Source organism: Lissotriton vulgaris, unplaced genomic scaffold (assembly GCF_964263255.1).
Source record: "Lissotriton vulgaris unplaced genomic scaffold, aLisVul1.2 SCAFFOLD_1678, whole genome shotgun sequence".
NCBI classification, from domain to species: domain Eukaryota; kingdom Metazoa; phylum Chordata; class Amphibia; order Caudata; family Salamandridae; genus Lissotriton; species Lissotriton vulgaris.
In genome coordinates this window covers 213,296-228,511 of record NW_028246594.1, presented here as the reverse complement: position 1 = coordinate 228,511, position 15,216 = coordinate 213,296, and the positions used below count along the sequence as shown (strand labels likewise).

Genomic DNA, 15,216 nt, shown 5'->3' with positions numbered 1-15,216 from the left:
TATCTAGCGAAAATGAAAGTGACCCAGAGAAAGCAGGAGACTCTTTTCATGCCCGCCCGTCGGGCTGGGTGTAAGAAAATGGGGCATCATCTACAAAGGGCAGCAAGCTGAAATGGGACTATTCACCAACTGAATCAATTAACACTGCCCAAAATGTAGTACCCCAGGACATTCCCTGGCTCACAAGCCCCAACACTGGAAACTGTTTTGCAGACTATCATACTGCACAGTGAAGAGACACGGGCAGACGCCCGTAAAGCCCAGAGCACGGCACGGAAAGTCCAGGGTGCAGTAAGAAAGCTAACAAAGACTTGTAATACTATAGGTGAACGTCTTACGGAGCTCAAAACCAGAGTTAGTAATGATGAGACGGAGGTCACCTAAAAGCTTACACAATCTAAGGAACAAGAGAAACGGCTCACTGATATCCAATAGAAATTGGAGGACAGTGAGCATCGCCAACAGCGTAATAACCGGAGGGTCTTGGGAGTCCCTGAAGGGAAGGAGGGATCACACATTTGGACCTATGTGCTGGATCTCTTTCTGCAAGTATTTTTGGAACTTTCAGACTGGAATTGGCAGCAGGAGGTCCAGCGAGTACATAGGACACCCTATACCCTGAGAGATTCAGCTAGGGAAGGGTCAAGACCAAGAGCCATATTGATATTTTTCAGAAACTTTCTCTTGAGACAGCCAGTGTTTGAAAGAGCTAGGCCAGAAGCCAGAAGAATTGTCAGCAATGTTTCTCTTTTCTTCAGACCAGACTTCTGTCACGTCACTGTCGAGAGACGGTGGCGACTACGTCAGTTGATTAAACCCTTTCAGTATAAAGGCGCAAATGCTTTTTTGAATAATCCTGCCTCCCTGAAAGTAGTTTGGCAAGGCTCAACAAATTTTTCTTTACATCTGAAATCAAGGCTAAAGAGTTTCTTGCTTGATTGAAGCCATAGCACCCTAACTGACTGGTAAGGGTGAATAGTAGACGGGGGCGGATGACACTGGGATAGCTTTTGTATATATATTTGTTGACATGTTGGTATTCTGATTTTGAGCTTTCAGGAAAACAGCTATCTTTTTCTAATATCCTCTTCCTGCTGCCTTTTTCTTCTTTTTTTTCTTTCTTTTTCTTTTCCTAATTTTTATCTCTTCTGGCAGAGTCGTCCCCTATAAAGATATTGTGATGTTTATGGAAATTCATGGTGCTGGCACACCGCTCTCCATCTTCCGACAGACCGATGTGCGGTCTGGGTTCTTCCCGAAGAAGGGAGAGAGGTAGGGAGGGGGAGGTATGGGGAGGGAGGGTGGGCCAGGGGGGGCAGGGGAGAGGGGTCAAGGGGCACTTGGTGGTGGAGACAAAACAGGGTAAAAAAACTCTAACTAGCAAAACTCTTAAACAGGATTGTAAAATGTTAAGAAATAAAATATGATAGAATTTAGAATAAATTGTTACTACTTGGGTCAAAAGGAGGGAGGGTTTAAAGAAGGACGACTTATTAGCGGAAATGGGTAAGATGACCATTTGTTAATATAGGGGTTAAGGGATAGGAATAAGCGGAATCGGACTATGGAAATGTTAAGATCAAATAATTCAGATATTGTTGCTCTTCAAGAGACACATATATCATGGGAAAAAGAGGGGTTTCATTGCGAGAAAAGGCTACTCTCTAATGGTCTGTTCTACGCAAACTTCTAATATTAGAGGGGTGGCCATCTTAGCCAAGAATTAATAGGACCAGCTAGGCAGACATTAGATGATACAGGAGGGAGATGGGCCTTGGTAGAGCTAGAGATTGGAATAAAAATATTAGCGGTGTATGGCTCAAATCAAGATGAGCCTAAGATAATCGAAGATCTGGAAATGGAGTTGGAAGCATGGCCTACCCCTCTAATTATGTGTCAGGACCTTAATATACATTTAGGCGTAGGTGGTTCAATGCCTAGCAGGTATCAAGGACGGAACCCTAAAGTTCATAGAGCATTAACATCATTATTTGACAGCCATGGGCTAATAGACGTATGGGAATGCAAATTTCCCTCTGATCCTGGATATACATATTTCTCCCATCCTCACCAGAAATACATCAGGCTGGATTACTTTTTTATTTCAAAGCAGACCTTGGGAGGGGCAGACATAGAAATGTTGCCAAAACTAAGTCGGACCATTATCCCTTAAATTTAGGGTTAAGACTGCAGCAGATATATATGCAGCAATCACAATGGACGTTCAACCAGAAATTATTGGTGGATAATATGAATAGATTTTAGTGCCTTGCGCAATATGGTTTGGGATGCGTTTAAGGCAGGAGTAAGGGGGGAGATGGTAGGCTTCGTCTATAATAAAAAAAACAGCAACAAGAGAAGAAGATTAAGCAATTACTCGCTAAGCTCCGGGATTTAGCGAGAGAGCACCTAGGTAAGATAGTGCGGGGATTGAAGCAGATACAATTAAGCTAGACATCACTCTGATTAAAGCTGAGATAGGGGCATACTACTCTCAAAAGATAGCAGGAGGATATCAGACTCATAGGGCGGAGAGTTATGAATATGGGGAAACAGTGGGAAAAGTCCTTGCTTTAAAGACAAGACAAAAAAAAATCCTCAATAAAAAGCGGGGGAACCTAATATACAGATCCGGGGGATGTAGATGATGTTTTCCATAAGTGTTACCAAGATCTCTACACTGAAGAGAAACAGGGCCCCCATGAAAATGTATTTGGGAGGACCAGCAAAGAGTACAGGAGGCTAGTGAGGGGGGATCGAGAGAAATAGGCTAGAGTTCGAATTCATATTGGAGGAGATACAAATAGCGATACAGCAACTGGCCTCAGGTAAGGCAGCCGGCGATGATGAGATTCCATTAGAATTTTATTAAATCTTTTTAGAAGAGCTAGCCCCTCTTCTCTGTGATCTGTCTCTGGGGATACAATATTCTCGAATCCACCAGATTCTTTGAAGGGTACCAATATTGTTATTTTCCATAAGAAGGATAAACCACAGGATAAGCCTACCCCCTACAGGCCCATACCTCTAATTGATGCGTATGCAAAAATCTATTCCAAAATCTTGGCGAATTGCCTCCAGATGGTCATAGCCAGTCTTGTGTCACCCTGGCAACACGGCTCTGTACCGGGTAGAGATACAACTGACCATGTAAGATGAGCTGTGGCCTTGTTCGATATTGCCCGGGAAACTAATGACAATCTGCTTATGATTCTCCTAGACTCAGAAAAGGCATTCGACAGGGTGGCATGGGAGTACTTATGGGGAATTCCGGCAGTCAAAGGATTTGGCCCTCGGGTAATCACTGCAATTAAAGCAATGTATAGTGCTCCAAATGCGAAGCTACAGTTGATGGGTATAGAATCAGACATTTTAAGGGTCTCAAGGGGAACAAGGCAGGGATGTCCTTGTTCCCCAAACCTATTTGCCCTATATATCGACCGGTTCTTTCAAGCGCTAATTGAGAATAAGGCAATTATACCTGTGACACCCCAGCGGTTCAACACTAAAGTATTAGCTTATGTGAATGACATCGCGGTACTAACACCTGACACCGAAGGAGGAATGAAGGAAATAGAAACCATGGCTACTATATTTGGTAAGGAGTTGGGGTATCTACTGAACAAATCGAAGACCCAGATAGTGTGTACTGAAAATGTTATCCATCAGGGCAGCTGGAGTGTACCTAAGGGTACCTATCTCGAGGGTCAGGGTTAGCCTGGATATGGATCAGATTGCCCAAATTAATTTTAGCACACTGATTAATAAAATGGCTATTGACCTCAGGCAGATGAGTTCTCTTCACCTAACTATTATGTGAAGAGTTAATGTCCTTAAAATGGTGATGCTACCCAAGATAATGTATCTGTTCAAGGCGCTCCCGGTAGAAATCGAAGGTTCTATACTTAAAACTCTAGACTCTATATTCAGTAATTGTATCTGGCGATATGGCCAGGTTAGGAGATCCCTAAAGTTTCTTGTCTTGACACAAGCGCGGGGAGGATGGCTTTCCCTAATCTTGTCTTTTATCATTGGGCAGCATTACTACAAACTAGGAATATACTCTTCTTTGACAATGACGGCAGAGCTATTGGGGCACCGGCCGAGGGTCTCCTAACAATCTATGAGTTGGCATTAGTGGAAAGGACAAGAGCACTGCTGCTTTGCCAGGTGGAACCCAGTTACAATAAAAAAGTTCGATTTTGTATCATTATGAATGCATGGAAAGTCTGGGGTAAAATCCAAAAACATATGAACATTGAGAAATGTACAAAGTATACACCCATTTGGAGATCATCATTATGTCCCCCCGGGTTTTATGATAGTATAGGGAAACAATGAGAGCAAATCAGCTTAAGGACAGTAGGCGATATTCAATCAAAAGGCCAATTATAGTTGTTTGCTGAGCTACAAAGAGAGTATGGAATCTCGGACAGACATTATTTTAAATACCTACAAATAAAGTTTTTTTTTTGTAAATGAAAACAGGCAATTCCAAGCGCCAAAATCCCATTGTTTGAGACTATGGGGAGACCACTGTGTAAAATTAAACATCTGCATGATATAATGATGGAGCAAGTTCCAGATGATATCGAAAAAACAGAAACCAAATAGGCCAGCAGATTAGAAAATGACAATTTTTATATTGATATTACGGCTGGCAAAGAAAAGCTCTTATCAGCAAATTTAAAGGTGCAACACTATAAAACAATCTACAACTTATACTTTCCCCAGCCAAATTATTTAAATGGGGGACAAGGGAGGATGCCAAATGTCCTAGATGTGGGGTTGGACCAGCAGAGGAGATCCACATGTTTTATGTTTGTCCACAGCTTGATCTGCTAAAAACAGAACTGGTAAAGTTCTGGGAGAGGATTTTTGGCAAAACAGTGGTATTAACCCCATCGCTCATGATGGTGGGATTTGATAGCTGTGCCGGGCTAGATCAAGTTCAAATTAGTATCATATTTATCTAAGTTACTATAATTAGGCTACTTATTGTAACTGGATGGGAGGATCCAATGCCTCCATGCTTCCATCAGTATCTGGCCCGCATATAGCCGTATATAAACTTGAACAGTCCCTATCACCCCCCTAGGAATCTTCGTTCAAGCCTCGCATTCCTTGCCACTCCGAGGATAATGCGAAGAACCAGATAGGATGGGCTCTCTTTTACCCTGAATGCTTTGAACCTCTGGAATTCCCTCCCCCCCACCCTGCGGAAGGAAACAAATCTGTTGGCCTTCCGCAAGCTCCTTAAAACCCATCTCTTCAAGGCTTTGCTCTAACATGGTTGTTCCTCTGCTGCACGGTCCAGAAGCGCTAGGAGGCCTTAGGGTAGCTACGCGCTATAGAAATTGAAATTGATTAAATAAATAATTCATTCATTCATTCATATGCCTTTAAGGGGCTCCAGGCTAAAAAATGGGGCATGAAATTATGAGCTCCAATTGCGAAGTGGTTAACGGGGGTTGGGTAATGTATATAGTATATGTAATGTACATACACCATATAGACTAAGTCGGTGTGACTGCTGTGATTTACCATCTCTCCCCTCCCTTTATTGGTTTGATTTTTATTTTCTCCCCTCTTTTCTGCAATGAACTATGTATATATTTTGGAAAGTGCCATCTACCTTGGAAATTATATATATAAGCTATATCAGCTTGGATTATATGATAATAATTGATATTGTATAAGGAATGAAAATGTTTTGAATATGGTTACATGTATAATATCTCTGAATCAATAGAAAATAATGTAAGTTATCATTAAATGACGGTACACAGTAAAATGAATCACACACAACAAGTGTGGAGAATTCTGGATTAGTATTTTCAAGTGCAAGAATAAAGTCCTTCAATTCAGCCAAGTGCGCAGTATGCAAGTTGATTGTAGGTGAAAAACACCATTTAACATAATACCAATGACAATGGCACATGTAGCAGAATACTGCTGCGCTGAGCCTAAAGCAAGTTGAGCTGAACTGTCAGTGCAAATTGTACATTTGTACTGATCAAGAGGCAGAAAAGTAGATGGCAAGGGATAAACGAACTAATACAGTAAAAATTATTGTGTTTGCAAAGAAGGGTCTAAGACAAAGTCTACATCAACAGCTGTTAACAAAGTAGCTGATGGTATCCATAGGCTGGAGGGCTTTAGCGTTAGCAACGCTGGCCTTGGTGACAGCCTCTAAGACTCACAAAGTAGTAACAACAGTAATGCGTTCCCTTGAGCAAGTTGTATTTTTTTGAGAATAGCTATCTGAACGCAGTCAAAAAAAATCTGTGGAATCAAAATGCAGTTCTGCTTTGGAATATAAATGTGATTTATATGCTATAGGCACTATTTCACCTTTGCTTAAAGGTGATGTATGTAAATCCAATTGCAACCGGTAAAATTCAGATGACATGGTTTGTAGTATTAACACGTGTATGTTAGTGATGTGTTTCAAGTAAATCAGATTGTAATGATCTGAGTGTAGCTGTGTGTTCTGATGTCCAGCATGCAGTAGAAAAGTCAGGGCATATTAATCATGAAGAGGTTTAATGCGTTGTTCATAATCAGGAATGTATGTTCTGCTAAAATTAAAAAATCCTAGCAGGCACTTCAATTCTTTTTGCGTGTTTGGAGGTTGCAATTGTGTGCACTGCTCAAAAAAATAAGGGGCAAGACTCTTTCCCTCATGCTTCAGTTTACATCCCAGGAAAAGGACACTTAGAAAATTAATATTACATTTTTTTTATTAAACTTGTAACCAAGTTCAGTGAATCCTAATATTATGTGATCTACTCTGGCTAAATAAAGATTTACTTCATCATCTGTCAATTAGATATTGTCTACATCAGAAAGAGCATCAGGGTTATTGTCATGAAGAATTTACACAATATGTGCTGCAAATGCACATGGGCTATTCTTATAGCCCATAGGAAGTCATGCATGGCACATCTGAAAACCCAGGGCACTAAAAGCAGACCAATCTCTGCTCTCATGAGCCAAATTGTGACTGAAGAAACCGTTGTTAATGTCCAAAGTATTTTTTGTATTTTTCACGGACTAAAGTGATAATGAGTGCTGTACTGTGTGTGTTTTACCCTGCAAATGCATGTGTATAACTGTTCAAATAGCTATGATTCACCGGCATTTGGGTAACTTGAGAGCACCCGCTTGTGTTGACTGGTTTAAATCCAGACATGCAAAGGCCAGATTACCTAGCAGGCCTGGTTGCACATCTTTGAATGGTTCAGGGCAGGCACAAAGGCTGCAAAGCACTAGCTTTACCCACACTTGCTCAAATGTGACCCACTCTTGATATTGTGAGCTATTGTGTCTTCTTCTGTGATATGTACAACAGTGATGCACCTGAAAATGTTGTACACTGCAATGGCCTATCTGTACGGGGTATGTACAGAGATGTGGTGCTCTCTGTACATGGATTAGTAGAGTTGTAGTTCCCCTGAGCTGTGCTGATTCCCAACATTTTTATAGAGCACTGTAATGCCCCTGTACTGTTGAGTAGGACTGTGGTGCACCCGACTTCAGGATACCCATCTTTTGCTGCCCAACTCTTGATGTCCACTGCGGGGTTCTTAATTCATGTCAATAATTACAAACACAAGGAGATGATGGACGGAGCGCTAAAACTTTTCAGACACTCACCCCGTCACAGATCTTTGTTGCATGCATCATCGTTCTTTAGCTCACTTCGCCACCTCAGTTCAGACCCAGCTATATGTAAATCAGTCTTGACCCTGTTGCTCATTGTGTTTATTATTACAAACATCCCATATTCAAAATGTGTGGGCTTCATAACCTCCCATATCTGCATTCTAAGCACAGGGAACTAAAAGCTCCCGATTTTTTTTTTAAATCAAACGAGAGAGCAAGGGATATTGTCACTCGGAAGTGAAAAGAGATACCTCCTATTCCCCTGATAGGAATATTTATGTAAACAAAAGAAGGAGTATCCCCTACGTCAGGTTTTTTTTAGAAAAACTTACGGAGGGTGAGTTGTTTGGCAAAAAAAGGAAAAAATCAACCTTTTTGTTAGGAAACCCCTCACTCACCACCTAGTGGTGACTTGCTTCATCATCGGGGTCCACCCTGGTGACCTAGCGTCACCAGGATGTGCTTCGACACCTGTGTTACAGTGGAGCAGGTTGTGACTGTATGTGCAAAAAAAGGTGTTAAAAATTGTCCTGGTTTAACTTAAAATCAATTTTATTATAAAGTAATCAAACCAAGTTAGTTTGCGGGAGAAATAAACGGCCATTCACCTACTCCTATCCGACTAGCCGAGCAGAGGAGGATAGGAGTAGGTGAATGGCCGTTTATTTCTCCCGCAAACTAACTTGGTTTGGCGGTTAGAAGAACCTACCCCCTGCCCGTTGAAGTAATCTAGAGGCTTATAACAAGTCTCTTTCCCTTTTTTGCAACCAGACGGCTCTTTTTATTTTTAAAGAGCACATCTACCACTGGTCATTTTTCCAGTTGGTTTACAGGGGATCAGGATAGGGTGTACCTTTTAGGGGGCACACACCTCCCATCCACCTGTTTTTGGTCCTGAAGAATACCGGGCTACTGCCCTGATGGTAGAAACATGTCGACCAAGCCACTCAGACACATATAGAGATACCTTGGCCGTAACTCACCAAGCAGTATCTCGCCAGTGATTTTTAACATTGTTCTGATTACTTTATAATAAAATTGATTTTAAGTTAAACCAGGACAATTTTTAACACCTTTTTTTGCACATACAGTCACAACCTGCTCCACTGTAACACAGGTGTCGAAGCACATCCTGGTGACGCTAGGTCACCAGGGTGGACCCCGATGATGAAGCAAGTCACCACTAGGTGGTGAGTGAGGGGTTTCCTAACAAAAAGGTTGATTTTTTCCTTTTTTTGCCAAACAACTCACCCTCCGTAAGTTTTTCTAAAAAAAACCTGACGTAGGGGATACTCCTTCTTTTGTTTACATAACTAAAAGCTCCCCACTGCCTTCAAGACTTTCTGGACCACACCACCGAACTCCACTGGACTGACCCCCGCTGCATCCATTTCACCATCAAGAAACCAACCACGTACCACTGCACCCAACAGCTCCCTCGCCGCTGCTGGAGCAAAGTCCTCGAAGACCAGCTGATCACCACCCTCGCCCAGAACCCACCCACCGACCCCACCAACCCAGACACCGCAGCCCGCAACCTCAGACAGTGGATCAACGACTGCACCAACACCCTTGCCCCACTCAAGAAATCCTCCAACAGCCACGCCAGCAAGAGAGCCACCTTGTTCACCGACGAGCTCTAGACCTCCAACCGCACATGCCGGAAACTGGAGAAGAAATGGCTCCACAAACGCACACCGGACAACAACGCAGCCCACAAGGACGCCACCCGCAGACATCACCACCTAATCAGATTAGCCAACAGATCCTCCTTCAAAGACCTCCTGGATAACAACGCACATGACAGCAAAGAGCTATTCAGCATTGTAAAAGAACTCTCCAACCCCAGCGCCAATGACATCCCACCCTCACAAGAACTGTGCGACTCCCTGGCCATCTTCTTCCACCGCAAGATCGCTGACACCCACGACAGCTTCAACACCATGACAGCCCTGACTACGCCAGACTCCACCTCCCCTGCGAACACCACCAGTGCCAACCGCCCAACCTCCTGGTCCTACGTCAACGACGACGAGACACTCAAGGTCATGAACTACATCCACTCAAGATCTCCCTCAGACCCGTGCCCACACCACGTATTCAGAAAAGCAGACGCAGCCATCACACCCCAACTAGGGAAGATCATCAACATCTCCTTTGAAACAGCAACATTCCCGGAAAGCTGGAAGCAAGCCGAAATTAACGCCCTCCTCAGGAAGCCCAAGGCGGACCCAAAGGCCCATCTCCCTGCTCCCGTTCCCGGCGAAGGTCATCAAGAAAATCATCAACATGCAATTGGCCTGCCACCTCGAAGACAACAACATCTTGGACCTGTCCCAGTCCGGATTCAGACGAAATCACAGCACCGAGACAGCCCTCATCGCCGCCACAGACGACAGCAGGCGCCAACTAACAATGGCGAAACATCAGCCCTCATCCTCCTGGACTTGTCAGCCGCCTTCGACACAGTCTGCCATCACACTCTAAAGACACGCCTCCAAGAAGCCGGAATCCAAGATAAGGCCCTTGACTGGACCACGTCCTTCCTCTCCTGCAGAACCCAGAGCATCTGCCTCCCACCCTTCTGATCTGAAGCCACCAAATTCATCTGTGGCGTCCCCCAGGGCTCATCCCTCAGCCCGACTCTGTTCAACGTCTACATGGCCCCCCTCGCACAAGTGGCCCCCATCACAACCTCAACATCATCTCCTAAGCCGACGTCACCCAGCTCATCCTCTCCCTCACCAAGGACCCACACACGGCCAAAACAAACCTCCACAAGGGAATGAAGGCCCTCGCCGACTGGATGAGGAGCAGCCGTATGAAACTGAACTCGGACAAGATGGAGGTCCTCATCCTTGGACCCACCAACTCAGCCTGGGATGACTCCTGGTGGTCGACCACACTGGGAACAGCACCGACACCCACCGACCATGCACGCAACCTAGGATTCATCCTCGACTCTTCCCTCTCCATGTCTAAGCAGGTCAACGCGTCTCCTCCTCCTGCTACAACACGCTCCTCAGGATCTACAAGTGGATCCCGACCGAAACAAGAAGAACAGTGACACAGGCCCTCGTCAGCAGCAGACTGGACGACGGCAACACACTCTATGCAGGAATCCCAGCCAAACACCTTCGTTGACTACAACGCATCCAAAACGCCTCTGCCCGACTGATCGTCAACGTCCCCCGAGGCAGCCACAGCACCCCCTACCTGAGAGACCTACACTGGCTCCCCGTCAACAAGAGGAACACCTTCAAGCTCCTCACCCACGCACACAAAGCACTCCACAACGCCGGACCAGCCTACCTGAACATCAGACTCAGCTTCTACACCCCCACCCGCCAGCTTCGCTCCGGCAGCCTCGCACTTGCCGCTGTCCCCCGCATCCAACGAATGACCTCCGGTGGCAGATCCTTCTCCTACCTCGCCGCCAAGATCTGGAACACCCTCCCTACCCACCTACGGCAGACCCAAGACCTACTCACCTTCAGAAGACTCCTCAAGACCTGGCTCTTCGAGCAGTAGCGGCATCCTTCTCCCCTCAGTGCCTTGAGACCCTCACGGGTGAGTAGTGCGCTTTACAAGTACTCTGATTGATTGATTGATGATCAATGATATGTACTGGTCAATTATTACTTATCCCCAAGAAGACTGAGGTTAGGGTGAATGCTGCAAGCTCAGTTCGATGGTCCAAAGACCTGCTACCAGTAACTCTCCAAAAAGGGCCTGATCTACTTCCTTTTGTGATCAATTTAGTAGTTTGGATGATCACAGCTGACCTATAGATGTAGATTGAGAAGGTAGATCAGGCAGCAGTTTCCACTTGAAGACATTCACTTGGATTGGAGCTGGCTCTCATCCTGTCTTCAATAGACTAACATTGTGTAATCTTTGTAGGAGAGTAGGGTCTGCAATCCTATGATCACCCAGATTTTTTGCTTTTGTCTCACTGGTTTACGACTTTCTCTGGCTGTGGGCCTGCCAATCAGACCCACAGCCTGGCTGTTCTCTTTCTAAATTACGATATGTACCTTAGGTGCATTTACCAATTGGTACTGGGCCACCTTATCAGACCCTGTAACTCAGGGCATAGGTGTACCCAGGGCCGCCAGGGGCTGCAGCATGTATTATGCCACCCCTGGCTGGCCTCCTAAATTTGACACAACTGGCTGCATGACAGCTGGGGCGAAGTCGTGTAATCACCCTTTGCTTTAGATATAGTAGCTCTATATCTAACCATACAATGGACACCCGAGTTCCTATCAGTAACTCCTATGGCAGGCCTTGACAATCCTGAAGGCAGAGTGCATGGGCTCGTGTGAACTGTGTTCTGGCCCGAGCCGAGCCGGTTGCAGCTTGCGGAGAAAAGACCCAATGGCTGTTCCAGGATAACGCGTACCACATCGGTAACTTCGGTGTCGCGTTATCAAGACATGTCGAGTAAGGTGTCATACGAATCGGGGTGCTGCCCTCTCACCAACCCTGGCGACGAGGTTAGCATTCCGCCCTTCTAGAGGGACACGACATGTACGTAACTGTGAACCCCGGTTAAAGTTAACGAAAGCCTCAGCTCCACAAAATGGGTGCTGCCACCACAGACACGAGTCTGACCTCCTGCTGCTGGGAGTCCTTCCAGCGAGGAGCGCTTGGACAAAGGGTTTCCTGTCGAGGGCGGTGTTCGCACCGTCCCAGACAGGGTTTGTGTATTCTGGGTAGGTAGGGCTTTTGCGAGAAGGTGACTGCGGAGTGGCACCCCGGTGCTCACTACGCATCTGCCGGTTAGAACCAGTTCCAGGGGCGACAGCCCTGGCCTGGGGAAAGTCCGGCAGGGGAGAGGGGTGTAACTACCCCCCTTCCTGGTCCCACCCTTAGGGCAGGACCTAGTCATGTACCCACCCCTTTCTTTAGGATAAAGACCGGAGCGGGGACCCTTCCAAATTAGATCATCTTTGAATCAAGAATACTTTCTACGAAAGGACTTCAAGACTCTTCTCAAGATTTCTCCCTTGTGGCTAAGGAGTAGTCACCCTGCATCAGCGGGCACCATCTAAGAACTCTGCGGGTTGCTGTAAGTCCTTCCTCAAGGAATCCGACGGCCCAGCTCGACGAGAACCGGCTTCCCTGGCACCTCTGACCTCTACCCACGTCATCAGCTCAGCTGTGATCTGTGGGTGCGACGAGACCTCGAGGGACCGGCCATCATCAGAACCTGCACGCTCTTAAAACCAGCACGACCATCGAGGTAACTCTCTGGTGAGTGCTCTGGGGTCCGAGAAGCCCCGACCCTGAGCCGCTCCAGCTCCGAAGTGCAGTCTCCCAGCATCTCCACGATCTGCGTGGGGCCCTTCTGCTCGCTGCTCAGCACGTTGTCTGGTCACTAGCCGCTGGCTTGTGTCCTTCTGTGACGACATCCGAGAACCATCACCGCCGGTCTGGTTGCTCCAGACTGGCCCTTGCTTCCATCTTTTCGAGAAGCACCCCGGACCCTCCTGGTCCACTCAAGACGCCATCTTAGGCCCACCACGTGGCCCTGAGATTTGCCGAGGCTTGTTGCCCCATCCTGGGCCCAGTGACGCCGACAGCATCATCCTTCGTGGGACAGCTCGCACCTCCACCGTGGTCGCCGACAACGCCTCCTGGTCCGTGAGACTGCAGAGCCTAGCGTCGCCCACTCACCTGGTCGAGGTGACGGCCAACCGGTGCCTTCCTGGTACCCTCTGACTACTGGCTAGTAGTACGAACTTGGTCCCCTCTGCTTTCAGGTTTCATCAATCTCCGATCCAGGCTTGGATCCCTACGAACTATTCAGCACTGGTCGCCGGCCAGCAACTCCTTTTCTTCCGGCTCCTGGCTCGTCAGCGAAGACCCCGACGCCTGTAAGACTTGTGCAGCCGCAGCCCTCGTGGCTAGGTAACTCGGCATTTCGGTGCCTGCATAGCCTCCTTACTCTAGGGTCCCGAGTCCCTCGCTTCCGACTTGCCTTAACCTTTCCGTGTCCTCGGACACTTGTTTAAACGTGCACTTGAAGTATTTGCTAAAGAGATTTGGTTTGTGCTTAGTACCCTGTCCTCATAACGAGTACAGGGCTGTTGTGATTCTTAATAAATATACTGTTTATTTTCATAACACTTGTGTGGTGTCCTTTCACTGGGTGTTCAAGGGGTACATGTGTGGTAAACAGCTGGCTTAACGCGCCCTCTCGAGTCTTTAGCCTTAGACTGCTCGTATCCACGCTACTAGGATAGCTGGTCTATAGGTTGACTTACAACCAAACACCATAAGGGTCGCTGGAACGATACATAGCGGTCGCTAGAATAGCGAACGTTGCATATCGGGCCAACTTCTCACAATCTTATCCAGTTTATACCCAGACTTTAATGGTAGCAGAATGCAATATCATGAATTGCTTTGCATCTGAAAAAGAGAGACCATACATCTCCTACCATGGTGGCACTGTCTCTCTGTTAAGAAACACATTCTTTTTAAGTCTCTATGTACTTCACAGGGCACTTTAAATTCTTTACAGAAGCCCCAAACTTTATATGCAGGCGTATCATGACTGGGTGTTCGAATGCAAAAGATTGAGTGTGTTACTTGTAAGGCTGTACATAAGTTTGAAGATAAAATGTGGCAGGTGGACCATTTGGGTCCAGGATGCAGAACCTTAAAATGATCTCCCCTTGAGTTTAGGAACTGGCGTTGGTCACTTAGTTTTGTAAAGATAACTTGAAAACTCTGTGTCTAAGCTTGTGGTTTAGGCAGGTTTTGGTTATAAGAAAGCATATCTCTGTTGTTGAGTTCAACCGCAAGAAGCCCCATGAGAGCAAATGGAACATCAGCAAGCAGCAGAGGGACGAAAACCAAAATCATATGAAAGAGAGAGGTGAATGAATGAATGAATTCGTACTTGTATAGCGCACTTATACCCTGAGGTGTCTTGGCGCTGTACGCATACCGCTGTGGAACCCTTCCTTGCTTTTCCCTGTGAGATGCCCACTCCTGGGCACCCCCAAGGTGAAGCCAGGCATCCCAGCGCTGTTGGGGCTGTTGTGGAGATTAAGCAAGCTATTGCCCAGAGTTGCGGAGTGTGACGCATGATTAGAATAGGCACCAAGGCGAGAATTATCAGGTCCAAGGAAATTGAGCCCAAGACCCGCAGAGGCGGGAATTGAACCCTGGTCCCGGGCCAGACCTCTGCATCAGGGTCTGCCGCTCTAACCATTGAGCCACACTTCTTTACAAGGAGTTTTTGACCAGACAGGAGAAACCAGTGCTTATTTTTAACTGGTGGGAGCACAGGCACTTATTTTCCCTGAGATTACTTTTACTGAGAGTAAGAGATGAAAAAATGGAGTAAGAGAAAGCCATCAAAAACGTAATAAAGTGAAAAAGCAAGAACCTGCAAGAATGAGATAAAAAACTTGCAAGAATGAGATAAAGGGACAGGGAGTGTCTGATAGTGGATGGAAGAGGGCTGGGGTATGTTCAAGACTACACAGCCGTTGTGGGACTCTTCGATGTGGATGGTCGCATGGCCCACTG

General features: G+C 46.2%; 1 protein-coding gene across 2 annotated transcripts in view; it reads left to right on the top strand.

Moving 5' to 3' along the window:
- LOC147665849 (cytochrome P450 4B1-like) overlaps positions 1–15,216 on the top strand; it is a 298,070-nt gene that overhangs the window by 219,096 nt on the left and 63,758 nt on the right. The gene's annotated exons all lie outside the window — the stretch shown is intronic.